Here is a 17,015-nt window from a genome sequence, read left to right as displayed (position 1 = left end):
AGCATGGTTGGTTATGTTGCAAAACATTATAGTTTAAACAGAATCTCTGCAGCCTCTGCAACAAACTACCTGCTCCAGCAGAAATACTTAAACCAGTTTTGCCTTTTAGTCTTAGAATTCTGGCAGCAGCCTTAAAGGGAGTTGTCCCCTGGTAGACCTTACTACATGGGCTGAGAATGCTCTTGATAAGGTGATTTACCATGACCCATCAAAAATGAAAGAGGTGGTAAAGATGGCAGTACTATCCAAACAGTGTTTTTATTTTTATGTTTCTAGAATACAAGTGAGAGCCAGCCCGCACTCGAAGAAATTCTACAACCAGCGCATGATAGAGGCAAACTTGAGGAAAAAGGGTGGACTAATTAGAGGAATTGTGTAGTAATAACAATAATGTATACTTTATTGATCCCCGTAGGCCAATTACTCACCAAGTGAATTATGGGGCAACCACTTTACCTACTGAGCTATCCCTGCCCCAGATGACACAATCACACATGCACGCCTGTTTTGAAGTCAGACATGCATGAATCACCAATGATTTTTCTTCTAAAAAAAAATGAGGACTTTGGTAGAATGAAATACTGCTTCATGTGTCTATGTGAAGATCAATAATATTTTTTAATAAAGTGTTAAAAAGTTCATTAATCTTTCTGATTTTCTCCAGACGCCAGAAACACTCCATGTACATGGACAACAGTGACACCTACTGGTCCAACATTATATAACAAGTGTGTGTGGTCAAAGTCGCAGCAATGTCCTCACTGCACACACACACATACACACACACAAAATCAAAGCTACACTTGAACAATTAGCATCCTCATTCTCACATTTAACAAGCAAAATAAAATAAAAAGATATTTGATGTACAGTGTGTTCTTCTTGCAGGTTTATACAAATTTTATGTTTTTTATTTTTTTTAAAAGAGTGGGACTGCCAGCCAGGACAGAAAGAATGAAAACCAGAGAGGTTCATTGATGTAGTGAAGGAGGACATGCAGAGGTTTTGTGTGACAGATGATTAACCATTGAATTCAAAAGGTTCCAGAAACACTTCATGTACATACTCAACAGTCCAGCCTAGTGGTCAAACATTAAACAAGAAGTGTGTGTAGTTGAAGTCACAGCAACAACAGATCATCTTCGTCCTCATGGCATGAAAACTCAGTGGGCAGATAAAATGAGGAAAAGAACAGGAAAAAAAGTCAATGCTTCACTTAGTTCACTTGAGCTGTTTCTCATCACACATGAACTGGATCAGGGCGTCATCCCATCGGCCTTCACTTCAGCTCCAGCAAGTGAAGGCCGATGTACTGCAGGATGGAACTGAAGTGCAACTCCTGAACGTAGACCCAATATGTGATTAAAACTGACATCATATTTAAGCTTTAAATTTGCAGTTTATCAAGCGTCACTGAGCACTTCAAATCTACCTTTAAATCTGTAACATAACAGCTGGACCTCCGCTTGCAACACACTGTGTGACAAACGACACAAAAGCATTGTCAGCTCAGACATCAGCAAACGCACAACCTTTGAATTTGAAATTATCTGACTAAGGTTTGATTCATGTTACAGCAGCTCATGAGTAAATGAACATGGTGCATTAAAACGACTTTTAGAAGTACATTTTTCCAAATAGATTTACTTTAATTTACTTGCGTAGGGTTAGGGGTTGCCACCTCAGCGCACAGTCAAGTTTCGATACCATCTGTGATCATTAGTGCCATGTGTGATGTAGCCTATCCCAGCTGTCATAGGGCGAGAGGCGGGGTACACCCTGGACAGGTCGCCAGTCTGTCGCAGGGTTAACATTTCGATATTCTCAGGTAATTTAATGCATTTTATATTAATTTACCACACCTCTGGCTTGTCAGTACAGAGTCTGTGTGCCTTTGTAACTGGAAAACCTTTGCAATGGCTTTCCATAGCGCTAGTCCTCTGTACACCATGCAAAGTGGCATTTTTGCTGTGGTCCTCCTTCCTTCGCACAGAGCTGGAAACACTTCAGCAGTCTCAAAGATGTTGTTCCTCATCTCCTAATCAAGAGCTCTCTCAGCCCACATAGTGAGGTATGCCAGGGGGAGACTACCTTCAAGGCTGCTGCCAGAACTCCACAAGTCTGTGAGGATAGGAAGACACAGGCCAAGTAAGCACAAGTCTATATGGTCCACATGGGTCAGCATGGTTACTGATGTGTGTTGGCATGAGTGATTTTAGATCAGAAAATACAAAAGTAAACCTCAGAGCTTTAAGGTTTTATTCTGGTGGCACGCTTTAAGACTTTGCCACCAAGTGTCGCCATTTGGGGGAAAAAAAAAACAAAACAAAACCAAAACAGTGGTGGTATAATTGGAAACAGGGATAGACCCCCGTTTCTAGTCTGGAAAGTACTTCTGGGAGAACTACTGAAACATGGCCTTACAACACAGAGGGTATTTTTGTAGCAGGTAATAGGTTAGCTAACTCTGCTAATATTAGTTCATATTACCAAAGAAAAAGAAAAGTCTTCCTTATAATATAAAGCACCGTGAAGTGACTGTTATTGTGATTTGGCGCTGTATAAATAAAAAATGAACATGCATACATACTATGATGAGCCACTGGCAGACAGCTTGGCCTGGCTTTCCTTTGTATACACTGGCTGAGTCCTGGTAGTGAAACTGGCCGTCCATGGTTTGCTGCTCAGAGCTGTGAGATGGGAGCTCTTCCTTGGTTCTGGCAGTAGCAGCAGCATTGTAGTACTTGGGTTCCTGTCTCCTGAGCTCCCGTGGTTCTCCTCTGGAAAGATGTGATGCAGGTAGCATTAAGCAGGATAAAAGGAAAAGCTGAACATCATCAGCGTCTTCCAGTTCACCAGCTTTGCAGCCGTGTATGAAAACTGGCTTCAATTTATCTGCTTGTGATCAAGCTGCAGGAAGCTCTGTCTGCTAAATTGGACTTAAGGAGTAGCTTTTGAGGCGTTCAGAGGGCGTGGGGAAAGACATCGTTTTCTAATTGGTCCCTCATTCTTCATTTCAATCAAGCAGATTTTTTTTCAGGTTTGATGGGAACCCCCCTCCCCCCTCCAACAAAAAACAACCCAGAAAATGAACTTAGAAAGTAGACATGTAAATGGACTTTATTAAATCTTTCCATCTTAAACTTTTCTGGATGTTAATCTCTGGATGTGTAGAATTTCTATGTCAAGAAAGGACAGCAAGGACAGAAGTGTAATCTCACAGATAATGACCAGTTTGTAGTATTTGGGGTCATAATTTTCTGTTTCTTTATACCAGTGATATCAAAATGTTGGCTGCAAGATTTGTAATCAGCTGTGTAAGATAATATACTAGTATCACCTGCATATTAACTCACCTCCACATTTACTGTGGGAAATGGCCACTTATGTGTGAGTGGGTTTGTTTCACAACTGCTGTGAGCCAGTTGCTGTGATTGGGCTGGGTTCATTGAAGGCAGGTGTATTTGATTGCACTCTAGTCTAGTCTACTAATACACCACACTCCAAACCCACCTCGTATATTTTCTGTCTGGACAGATTTGTGACCCAGTATCAAAACTGTTTGGATAAAAAAAAAAAAAAAAACTATGGAATGCATTTCCTGAAAAAAGCACTGCAAATGCTGATGCATGTTTTTTTTGTTGTTGTTGTTGTTGTTGCTGAAATCCTGTAATTTCTTAAATATTTGGGAAGCTTGTTAAATTTAACTGAAACACACATAATAACTAGAAAAATTTGCATTTCCTGCGAAAATGCTGTGTGGATGCCTTAAGGGCTGAAGATATCTGCTGAAAAAAGCTGAAAAAAAAAAACCCCAAAAAATGCTGCCCTGAGCAGGATTTGAACCTGGCCCTTCTGGTACTCAAGGCAGGTTCTCATGTCACTGCACCAAGCTCTTTCCCGCAAAGAAGAGGTGGAGAGACTGACAATTGTGCTAAAATGAGCAGAAGCGGCTGAGAATTCTGCTGATAAGAGGTGAAAAGGCTGAAAAATTTTAAGAAAAGAGGTGAATCAGCAGAATTTCTGCTGAAAAGAGTTTAATCAGCAGAATTTCTGCTGAAAAGAGTTGAATGAGCAGAATTCTGCTGAAAAGAGGTTTTTGCTGAAAACAGCTGAAAAAGCTGGTATTTGTGCTGAAAAGTGGTGAAAAAACTGAAAAACGTGCTGAAAAGGGGTGAAAAAGCTTAAATTTGTGTTGAAAAGAGTTAAAAAAGTTTAAGTGTTAACTGAAAGAAATGTTGCCTTAAGCCAGATTTGAACCCGGGCCTCCCAGTCCGAGAACGGATGCTCATCTCACTGAGCTAAAACACAGCTCAACCTGGCAAGGAAAATCAGTGAGGCCACTGATAATTTGCAAAAACGGGCAAAAAATATTGAAAAGAAAAATCAATATCTCAAAAAGTATAGAAGTTATGAGCACCAAAAGTCATAGCTGGAAAGAGCAGAAAGAGCAGAATTTTTCAAGATTTGAACTGAGAAAATCGGCTGAAAACTGAAGGAGTAGTTAAGCGCCGAAAAACGTACGGAAGCAACTTGAAGATGAAGAAAAGACTAGAAAAATTTGCATTTCCTGCGAAAATGCTGGGTGCATGCCTTAACGCTGAAGATGTCTGCTGAAAAAAGCTGAAAAAGTTGAAAAAAAAAAAAAATGATACCCTGAGCAGGATTCGAACCTGACCCTTCTGATTTGTAGGCAGCTATTCATTTCACTTAGCCAAACTGATTCCCGCAAAGAAGAGGTGGAGAGACTGACAATTGTGCTAAAATGAGCAGAAGCGGCTGAGAAATCTGCTGATAAGAGTTGAAAAGGCTGAAAATTTTTCAGAAAAGAGGTGAATCAGCAGAATTTCTGCTGAAAAGAGTTCAATCAGCAGAATTTCTGCTGAAAAGAGTTGAATGAGCAGAATTCTGCTGAAAAGAGGTTTTTGCTGAAAACAGCTGAAAAAGCTGGTATTTGTGCTGAAAAGTGGTGAAAAAACTGAAAAATGTGCTGAAAAGGGGTGAAAAAGCATAAAATTGTGTTGAAAAGAGTTAAAGAAATGTAAGTGTTAACTGAAAGAAATGTTGCCAAAAGTGTAATATTTTAAAAAGTATAATAGCTATAACTACCAAAAGATATAGCACCCATCTCCAAAAAGAGCAGAACAGTTTAGAGTTTGAACTGAGAAAATCGGCTGAAAACTGAGGGAGTAGTTAAGTGCCGAAAAACGCGGAGCAACTATAAGAATAAAGTTTAAAGAGAAACAGGATCTCAAATGAGTTCTGGTCACAAGCAAAGATATGATGAGAGGGAAAATGTGCACTGTGGAGCAGAAGCTCAAATTAGCAGAAAAGAGGTGAAGAGGAAAAACCTTGTTGTGAAATGAGGTAAAGAAACTGAAATTTGTGCTTAAAACAAGTGAAAAAGCTGAACTCTGAAATCCTGCTAAAACAGCAGAAGAGGCTGATATTTTTCAGCTACTCATTGAGCCAAACTGGTTCTCACGTAACTGAAAAAAGGTGGAAAAGCTTACAATTCTAATGAAAACAGCAGAAGAGGCTGAGATTTGTGCTGATAAGAGGTGAAAATGCTGAACCAATCAGAGGTACTGCTTGTGTCTGCTTCATCAGGCTGTGTACTTGTATGTATTTCTGCCATAGACTGTTAACAAGAATCTGAGGTCCATATTAGAAAAGCTGCTAAAATCATAAAACTTTGCAGAATTGTAATAAATTATCAATATGAATTACCGGTCTGTGAGAGTGTATAAATTTGTACTCAAAAACTAGGTGGGATAGAAGCATAATTCTTGCACTGGGTGAATCAGCGGACTTTGGTGTACTTTGACTGCGATTTACATAGCTCTTTATATCTCCGTCGCGGAGACATGACGAGAGAAGAAATGGCTTAATTTTCAGAGTTTGAAAAATGAGAGGAGGACAGATTTCCACCCCTCAAACATGTTTTTGCAGAAACACTGTAATTTCGCTTAAATAGTATGAAATAGCAGTAATACTATGATTTGACAGAAATACTACTTTTTAGCACAAATACTATTGTACAGAATGGTGTACGTCAGTTTAATGCTGGGTGGTGCTGCAATAGTAACTATCCTCGGTCAGAAGGAGAGGCTGACATCCAGGGATTAGATTACCACAGGTGGAGTTTATTGGCGGTCAGATGGATGGTACAGGGAGGCATGGCATACAGTAGGAGGATGTGGAGAGGTGATATGGTGTGGTTTCTATGATTAAGAAAACTGGCAACAAATTCCTCCACTACAAATCAGTCTGATACCACTTCTTACAGGGTTCACGTTTACTAAGGCACTACCCAAAAGGCGCCACAAGAGGGCACTCCAACACAAGAGATGACCTATTTACACTGTAAACACCCCCTACTTAGCCACTACATACTACAGTGATATTACAGTATACAAATTCACACAAATACTATGATTTGGCAGAAATACTATGACTTAGTAGTAATACTATAACATAACAGTTCAAAGTTCTTGCACAAATACCACAATATGGCAGAAATACTATGTTTTAGCATGAATACTGTGATTTGGTATAAATACTACGATTTGGCACACATACTATATTCCGCAGATACACTATAACATAACAGATATTCTACGACTTAGTAGTAATACTATAACATAACAGAATTATTAATTGGGCACAAATACCACAATTTGGCAAAAATACTATGATTGGGTACAAATACTATGATTTGGCAATAATACTGCATTTTAACACAACTACTGAGATTTGATTGAAATACTATGATTTTGAAGAAATACTATTACTCCATACAAATACGATGCTTTGGGACAAATGCTATGATTTAGCAGAAATACTAAGATTGGGTACAAATACTATGATTTGGCAATAATACTGCGTTTTAACAACAACTACTGAGATTTGATTGAAATACTATAACTCCATACAAATACGATGCTTTGGCACAAATACTATGATTTGGCAGAAATACTATGACTTAGTAGTAATACTATAACATAACAGATTTCCTAAAAAAACTATGAAATTGCAGTAATTCTATGACTTGGCAGAGATACTACGTTTTAGCACAAATACTATAACAACGCAGAAATACTATGATTTAGTAGTAATACTATAACATAACAGTTCAATGTTCTTGCACAAATACCACAATATGGCAGAAATACTATGTTTTAGCAAAAATACTGTGATTTGGTATAAATACTACGATTTGGCACACATACTATATTCCGCAGATACACTATAACATAACAGATATTCTATGACTTAGTAGTAATACTATAACATAACAGAATTATTAATTGGGCACAAATACCACGATTTGGCAAAAATACTATGATTGGGTACAAATACTGTGATTTGGCAATAATACTGCATTTTAACACAACTACTGAGATTTGATTGAAATACTATGATTTAGAAGAAATACTATTACTCCATACAAATACGATGCTTTGGGACAAATACTATGTTTTGGTTCCAATACTATGATGTTCAACAAATACTATGATTTGGCACAAGTACTATGATTTAGTACAAATACTATGATTTGGCAGAAATACTATGCCTTAGTAGTAATACTATAACATAAGAGATATACTATGGTTTTGCAGACATACTATGTTTTTGCACAAATACCATGATTTGGAACAAATGCTATGATTTAGCAGAAATACTAAGATTGGGTACAAATACTATGATTTGGCAATAATACTGCGTTTTAACAACAACTACTGAGATTTGATTGAAATACTATGACTCCATACAAATACGATGCTTTGGCACAAATACTATGATTTGGCAGAAATACTATGACTTAGTAGTAATACTATAACATAACAGATTTCCTAAAAAAACTATGAAATTGCAGTAATTCTATGACTTGGCAGAGATACTACGTTTTAGCACAAATACTATAACAACGCAGAAATACTATGACTTAGTAGTAATACTATAACATAACAGTTCAATATTCTTGCACAAATACCACAATATGGCAGAAATACTATGTTTTAGCACAAATACTGTGATTTGGTATAAATACTACGATTTGGCACACATACTATATTCCGCAGATACACTATAACATAACAGATATTCTACGACTTAGTAGTAATACTATAACATAACAGAATTATTAATTGGGCACAAATACCACGATTTGGCAAAAATACCATGATTCGGCACAAATACAATGACATGGCAAAAATACTATGATTGGGTACAAATACTATGATTTGGCAATAATACTGCATTTTAACACAACTACTGAGATTTGATTGAAATACTATGATTTTGAAGAAATACTATTACTCCATACAAATACGATGCTTTGGGACAAATACTATGTTTTGGTTCCAATACTATGATGTGCAACAAATACTATGATTTGGCACAAGTACTATGATTTAGTACAAATACTATGATTTGGCAGAAATACTATGCCTTAGTAGTAATACTATAACATAAGGGATAAACTATGGTTTTGCAGACATACTATGTTATTGCACAAATACCATGATTTGGCACAAATGCTATGATTTAGCAGAAATACTATGAATGGGTACAAATACTATGATTTTGCAATAATACTGCGTTTTAACAACAACTACTGAGATTTGATTGAAATACTATGATTTAGAAGAAATACTATGACTCCATACAAATACGATGCTTTGGCACAAATACTATGATTTGGCACAAGTACTATCACTTAGTACAAATAATATGATTGGGCAGAAGTACTATGTTTCAGTACAAATACTATGATTTGGCAGGAATACTCTGATTTAGCAGAAATACTATGTTTTAACATAAATACTATATTTTGGCAGAAATTCCTGCTAAAAAGGACTATTTCTGCTTTTTAGCAGAAATACTGTAATTTGGCATAAATACTATAATTTGGTATAAATACTGTGATTTGGCACATATAATATATTCAGCACATATATTATAAAATATTATGATTTGGCCCCAAAACCATGATTTTGCACAAATACCATGATTTTGCAAAAATACTATGATTTTTCAAAAATACTATGATTTAGCAGAAGTACTAAGATGTAGCAGAAGTACTTTGTTTTAGCAGAAATACTATGATTGAGGAGTAATACCTAAACATAGGAGAAATATTGATATACAGACACACATACACAGAGACTAAAGGGAACAGGAGCTGTGGAGAGTCTGCGCTTGGTATATGTAGGTCAGTTAAATTAGCTGCACCTGCTGTAGTCAGCCCTTACACACACAGACACAGAGAGAGGTGTGAGTTTTCTTCAGTGTATTTCTGACATTCAGGATTCCCCTCGAACAAATGGCCATAATTTCCTAACCGTAGAGGCTAGAACGGTCATTCAGACATTGTTTTGTTCAGAAGAGATGGGGGAATCTTCAGGTCTTCATAATTCAGAGATAAAATATAAATTATTAAAGATATATGACTTGTAATACACTGTAACTGAGTAGAGGCGAAGCAAAAACTGCCTTGACTTGCTCTCAAACAACCTTTGGTAACTCTAAATCTATATGGAGCATCAAAATCATTCTTTCACCGTAAGAAACAGCAGGCTTTGGTGAACAGTCATGGAAATTTTCAGGGCTCTGTGGAAATCCATCAAAAAGATATGACGAGAGAAAAAAGTGGTTCATTTCCAGAGATTGAAATCTGATGAAATCTGAGCGAGGGACAAATTTCCTACCCTCAAACAAGTCTAACTCATCTCCTAACAGTAATAGGTGAGAAAGAAATTCTTGAATTGTGAGCGTCAGGAGTGTCTGAAGATATACGGGGACAAGCATGATGTCTTAACTTTGCTTCGTTAAGGAGATATGACAATTTGAAAATGCCTCTCATCAGAGAAATCCAGCGGTGATTTTGAACAAACTCTCCATTGAGTTTATATGGAGAGTTTTCTGACTTTGTGTTACTCTGAGGAGATTTGCAAAGTATCTATAAGTCCCACAACAATGATAGTGACATTTTCTGAAAGCCAGCAAAAATACCTACGTCTTGATGTATAATTTGTGGGGCTTGAGTGGAAATTGAGCGAGTAGCAAGAAGTTGTTTGGACATGAAGAGAAAATTTAAACAGTTTCACTGTCCCCTCTGAGTTAATTGCATAGCAACCATAGCAACGCATGTATTTTCTGAAAAATCACAATTTTGCAACTGAAGACTTAAAGAGAGATAAGATGAAAACGGTAGAAGATCTGAAAAAGCTGAATCACACAGGAATAGCCCAATCATTTGAGAACGTTTTAAAGTTTGAATGGAGTTTCTAGGTGAAAGTATGAGGAAGTAGTTAAGTTTCAAAGACAAGAAAGTTTTAGCAGAATTGTGGAAGTTTCCCATTCATTTCAATGGGACAAATTAAAGGAAAAAAGTGTAATATTTTAAAAAGTATAATAGTAATAAACACCAAAAGTCATAGCCGGCATTAGCAGAAAGAGCAGAACAGTTTAGAGTTTGAACGGTGAAAATAGCACAAAAATTGTGGAAGTAGATCCACGGCGAAAAGTGTACGGAAACACCCGGAATAATAAAGAACTAGAAAAATTTGCATTTCCTGCGAAAATGCTGTGTGGATGCCTTAACGCTGAAGATGTCTGCTGAAAAAAGCTGAAAAAGTTGAAAAAAAAAAACAAAAAACATTGCCCTGAGCAGGATTTGAACCTGGCCCTTCTGATCTAAAGACGGCGATTCACCTCACTGCACCAAACTCATTCACACAAAGAAGAGGTGGAGAGAGTGACAATTGTGGTGAAATTAGCAGAAGCTACTTAGAATTGTGCTGATAAGAGGTGAAAAAGCTAAACATTTGGCAGAAAAGAGGTGAATCAGAAGAATTTCTGCTGAAAAGAGGCAAAGAAGCAAAAAGATGAGCTGAAAAGAGGTGTAGAAGCAGAAGTGCTTGCTGAAGATGGCTGTATGTGTAATGACACACTGGAGAGCAGTGACACACAAGAAAGCAGAGCGCATGCAAGCAGGGAACATGTGTAGCAACTGTCACAGGTAGGATTCAAACCTCTGCCACCGGGTCTCACGGCAGATGCCCTACCCTCTGAGCCAAATGAGTTCTGGTCACAAGCAAAGATATGATGAGAGGGACAATGTGCACTGTGGAGCAGAAGCTCAAATTAGCAGAAAAGAGGTGAAGAGGAAGAACTTTGTTGTGAAATGAGGTAAAGAAACTGAAATTTGTGCTTAAAACAAGTGAAAAAGCTGAACTCTGAAATCCTGCTAAAACAGCAGAAGAGGCTGATATTTTTCAGCTACTCATTGAGCCAAACTGGTTCTCACGTAACTGATATAAGGTGGAAAAGCTTACAATTCTAATGAAAACAGCAGAAGAGGCTGAGATTTGTGCTGATAAGAGGTGAAAATGCTGAACCAATCAGAGGTATTGCTTCTGTCTGCTTCATCAGGCTGTGTACTTGTATGTATTTCTGCCATAGACTGTTAACAAGAATGTGAGGTCCATATTAGAAAAGCTGCTAAAATCATAAAACTTTGCAGAATTGTAATAAATTATCAATATGAATTACCGGTCTGTGATAGTGTATAAATTTGTACTCAAAAACTAGGTGGGATAGAAGCATAATTCTTGCACTGGGTGAATCAGCGGACTTTGGTGTACTTTGACTGCGATTTACATAGCTCTTTATATCTCCGTCGCGGAGACATGACGAGAGAAGAAATGGCTTAATTTTCAGAGTTTGAAAAATGAGAGGAGGACAGATTTCCACCCCTCAAACATGTTTTTGCAGAAACACTGTAATTTCGCTTAAATAGTATGAAATAGCAGTAATACTATGATTTGACAGAAATACTACTTTTTAGCACAAATACTATTGTACAGAATGGTGTACGTCAGTTTAATGCTGGGTGGTGCTGCAATAGTAACTATCCTCGGTCAGAAGGAGAGGCTGACATCCAGGGATTAGATTACCACAGGTGGAGTTTATTGGCGGTCAGATGGATGGTACAGGGAGGCATGGCATACAGTAGGAGGATGTGGAGAGGTGATATGGTGTGGTTTCTATGATTAAGAAAACTGGCAACAAATTCCTCCACTACAAATCAGTCTGATACCACTTCTTACAGGGTTCACGTTTACTAAGGCACTACCCAAAAGGCGCCACAAGAGGGCACTCCAACACAAGAGATGACCTATTTACACTGTAAACACCCCCTACTTAGCCACTACATACTACAGTGATATTACAGTATACAAATTCACACAAATACTATGATTTGGCAGAAATACTATGACTTAGTAGTAATACTATAACATAACAGTTCAAAGTTCTTGCACAAATACCACAATATGGCAGAAATACTATGTTTTAGCATGAATACTGTGATTTGGTATAAATACTACGATTTGGCACACATACTATATTCCGCAGATACACTATAACATAACAGATATTCTACGACTTAGTAGTAATACTATAACATAACAGAATTATTAATTGGGCACAAATACCACAATTTGGCAAAAATACTATGATTGGGTACAAATACTATGATTTGGCAATAATACTGCATTTTAACACAACTACTGAGATTTGATTGAAATACTATGATTTTGAAGAAATACTATTACTCCATACAAATACGATGCTTTGGGACAAATGCTATGATTTAGCAGAAATACTAAGATTGGGTACAAATACTATGATTTGGCAATAATACTGCGTTTTAACAACAACTACTGAGATTTGATTGAAATACTATAACTCCATACAAATACGATGCTTTGGCACAAATACTATGATTTGGCAGAAATACTATGACTTAGTAGTAATACTATAACATAACAGATTTCCTAAAAAAACTATGAAATTGCAGTAATTCTATGACTTGGCAGAGATACTACGTTTTAGCACAAATACTATAACAACGCAGAAATACTATGATTTAGTAGTAATACTATAACATAACAGTTCAATGTTCTTGCACAAATACCACAATATGGCAGAAATACTATGTTTTAGCAAAAATACTGTGATTTGGTATAAATACTACGATTTGGCACACATACTATATTCCGCAGATACACTATAACATAACAGATATTCTACGACTTAGTAGTAATACTATAACATAACAGAATTATTAATTGGGCACAAATACCACAATTTGGCAAAAATACTATGATTGGGTACAAATACTATGATTTGGCAATAATACTGCATTTTAACACAACTACTGAGATTTGATTGAAATACTATGATTTTGAAGAAATACTATTACTCCATACAAATACGATGCTTTGGGACAAATGCTATGATTTAGCAGAAATACTAAGATTGGGTACAAATACTATGATTTGGCAATAATACTGCGTTTTAACAACAACTACTGAGATTTGATTGAAATACTATAACTCCATACAAATACGATGCTTTGGCACAAATACTATGATTTGGCAGAAATACTATGACTTAGTAGTAATACTATAACATAACAGATTTCCTAAAAAAACTATGAAATTGCAGTAATTCTATGACTTGGCAGAGATACTACGTTTTAGCACAAATACTATAACAACGCAGAAATACTATGATTTAGTAGTAATACTATAACATAACAGTTCAATGTTCTTGCACAAATACCACAATATGGCAGAAATACTATGTTTTAGCAAAAATACTGTGATTTGGTATAAATACTACGATTTGGCACACATACTATATTCCGCAGATACACTATAACATAACAGATATTCTATGACTTAGTAGTAATACTATAACATAACAGAATTATTAATTGGGCACAAATACCACGATTTGGCAAAAATACTATGATTGGGTACAAATACTGTGATTTGGCAATAATACTGCATTTTAACACAACTACTGAGATTTGATTGAAATACTATGATTTAGAAGAAATACTATTACTCCATACAAATACGATGCTTTGGGACAAATACTATGTTTTGGTTCCAATACTATGATGTTCAACAAATACTATGATTTGGCACAAGTACTATGATTTAGTACAAATACTATGATTTGGCAGAAATACTATGCCTTAGTAGTAATACTATAACATAAGAGATATACTATGGTTTTGCAGACATACTATGTTTTTGCACAAATACCATGATTTGGAACAAATGCTATGATTTAGCAGAAATACTAAGATTGGGTACAAATACTATGATTTGGCAATAATACTGCGTTTTAACAACAACTACTGAGATTTGATTGAAATACTATGACTCCATACAAATACGATGCTTTGGCACAAATACTATGATTTGGCAGAAATACTATGACTTAGTAGTAATACTATAACATAACAGATTTCCTAAAAAAACTATGAAATTGCAGTAATTCTATGACTTGGCAGAGATACTACGTTTTAGCACAAATACTATAACAACGCAGAAATACTATGACTTAGTAGTAATACTATAACATAACAGTTCAATATTCTTGCACAAATACCACAATATGGCAGAAATACTATGTTTTAGCACAAATACTGTGATTTGGTATAAATACTACGATTTGGCACACATACTATATTCCGCAGATACACTATAACATAACAGATATTCTACGACTTAGTAGTAATACTATAACATAACAGAATTATTAATTGGGCACAAATACCACGATTTGGCAAAAATACCATGATTCGGCACAAATACAATGACATGGCAAAAATACTATGATTGGGTACAAATACTATGATTTGGCAATAATACTGCATTTTAACACAACTACTGAGATTTGATTGAAATACTATGATTTTGAAGAAATACTATTACTCCATACAAATACGATGCTTTGGGACAAATACTATGTTTTGGTTCCAATACTATGATGTGCAACAAATACTATGATTTGGCACAAGTACTATGATTTAGTACAAATACTATGATTTGGCAGAAATACTATGCCTTAGTAGTAATACTATAACATAAGGGATAAACTATGGTTTTGCAGACATACTATGTTATTGCACAAATACCATGATTTGGCACAAATGCTATGATTTAGCAGAAATACTATGAATGGGTACAAATACTATGATTTTGCAATAATACTGCGTTTTAACAACAACTACTGAGATTTGATTGAAATACTATGATTTAGAAGAAATACTATGACTCCATACAAATACGATGCTTTGGCACAAATACTATGATTTGGCACAAGTACTATCACTTAGTACAAATAATATGATTGGGCAGAAGTACTATGTTTCAGTACAAATACTATGATTTGGCAGGAATACTCTGATTTAGCAGAAATACTATGTTTTAACATAAATACTATATTTTGGCAGAAATTCCTGCTAAAAAGGACTATTTCTGCTTTTTAGCAGAAATACTGTAATTTGGCATAAATACTATAATTTGGTATAAATACTGTGATTTGGCACATATAATATATTCAGCACATATATTATAAAATATTATGATTTGGCCCCAAAACCATGATTTTGCACAAATACCATGATTTTGCAAAAATACTATGATTTTTCAAAAATACTATGATTTAGCAGAAGTACTAAGATGTAGCAGAAGTACTTTGTTTTAGCAGAAATACTATGATTGAGGAGTAATACCTAAACATAGGAGAAATATTGATATACAGACACACATACACAGAGACTAAAGGGAACAGGAGCTGTGGAGAGTCTGCGCTTGGTATATGTAGGTCAGTTAAATTAGCTGCACCTGCTGTAGTCAGCCCTTACACACACAGACACAGAGAGAGGTGTGAGTTTTCTTCAGTGTATTTCTGACATTCAGGATTCCCCTCGAACAAATGGCCATAATTTCCTAACCGTAGAGGCTAGAACGGTCATTCAGACATTGTTTTGTTCAGAAGAGATGGGGGAATCTTCAGGTCTTCATAATTCAGAGATAAAATATAAATTATTAAAGATATATGACTTGTAATACACTGTAACTGAGTAGAGGCGAAGCAAAAACTGCCTTGACTTGCTCTCAAACAACCTTTGGTAACTCTAAATCTATATGGAGCATCAAAATCATTCTTTCACCGTAAGAAACAGCAGGCTTTGGTGAACAGTCATGGAAATTTTCAGGGCTCTGTGGAAATCCATCAAAAAGATATGACGAGAGAAAAAAGTGGTTCATTTCCAGAGATTGAAATCTGATGAAATCTGAGCGAGGGACAAATTTCCTACCCTCAAACAAGTCTAACTCATCTCCTAACGGTAATAGGTGAGAAAGAAATTCTTGAATTGTGAGCGTCAGGAGTGTCTGAAGATATACGGGGACAAGCATGATGTCTTAACTTTGCTTCGTTAAGGAGATATGACAATTTGAAAATGCCTCTCATCAGAGAAATCCAGCGGTGATTTTGAACAAACTCTCCATTGAGTTTATATGGAGAGTTTTCTGACTTTGTGTTACTCTGAGGAGATTTGCAAAGTATCTATAAGTCCCACAACAATGATAGTGACATTTTCTGAAAGCCAGCAAAAATACCTACGTCTTGATGTATAATTTGTGGGGCTTGAGTGGAAATTGAGCGAGTAGCAAGAAGTTGTTTGGACATGAAGAGAAAATTTAAACAGTTTCACTGTCCCCTCTGAGTTAATTGCATAGCAACCATAGCAACGCATGTATTTTCTGAAAAATCACAATTTTGCAACTGAAGACTTAAAGAGAGATAAGATGAAAACGGTAGAAGATCTGAAAAAGCTGAATCACACAGGAATAGCCCAATCATTTGAGAACGTTTTAAAGTTTGAATGGAGTTTCTAGGTGAAAGTATGAGGAAGTAGTTAAGTTTCAAAGACAAGAAAGTTTTAGCAGAATTGTGGAAGTTTCCCATTCATTTCAATGGGACAAATTAAAGGAAAAAAGTGTAATATTTTAAAAAGTATAATAGTAATAAACACCAAAAGTCATAGCCGGCATTAGCAGAAAGAGCAGAACAGTTTAGAGTTTGAACGGTGAAAATAGCACAAAAATTGTGGAAGTAGATCCACGGCGAAAAGTGTA

At 36.0% G+C, this 17,015-nt stretch overlaps 1 long non-coding RNA gene across 1 annotated transcript; it reads right to left on the bottom strand.

The window, feature by feature from the left end:
- Positions 1-1,161: 1,161 nt before the first annotated feature.
- On the bottom strand, positions 1,162-3,719 carry LOC113029259 (uncharacterized). Its single transcript, XR_003273375.2, has 2 exons — positions 2,591-3,719; positions 1,162-2,121 (listed from the first exon to the last, which is right to left on the bottom strand). It is a non-coding gene; the product is annotated as an uncharacterized LOC113029259 (long non-coding RNA).
- Between the last annotated feature and the right edge of the window lie 13,296 nt (positions 3,720-17,015).

This window comes from Astatotilapia calliptera, chromosome 9 (genome assembly GCF_964374335.1).
Source record: "Astatotilapia calliptera chromosome 9, fAstCal68.1, whole genome shotgun sequence".
In the NCBI taxonomy this organism is placed as follows: Eukaryota; Metazoa; Chordata; class Actinopteri; order Cichliformes; family Cichlidae; genus Astatotilapia; species Astatotilapia calliptera.
The sequence above is the reverse complement of the archived record's forward strand: the minus strand, read 5'-3'. Positions and strand labels throughout refer to the sequence as shown.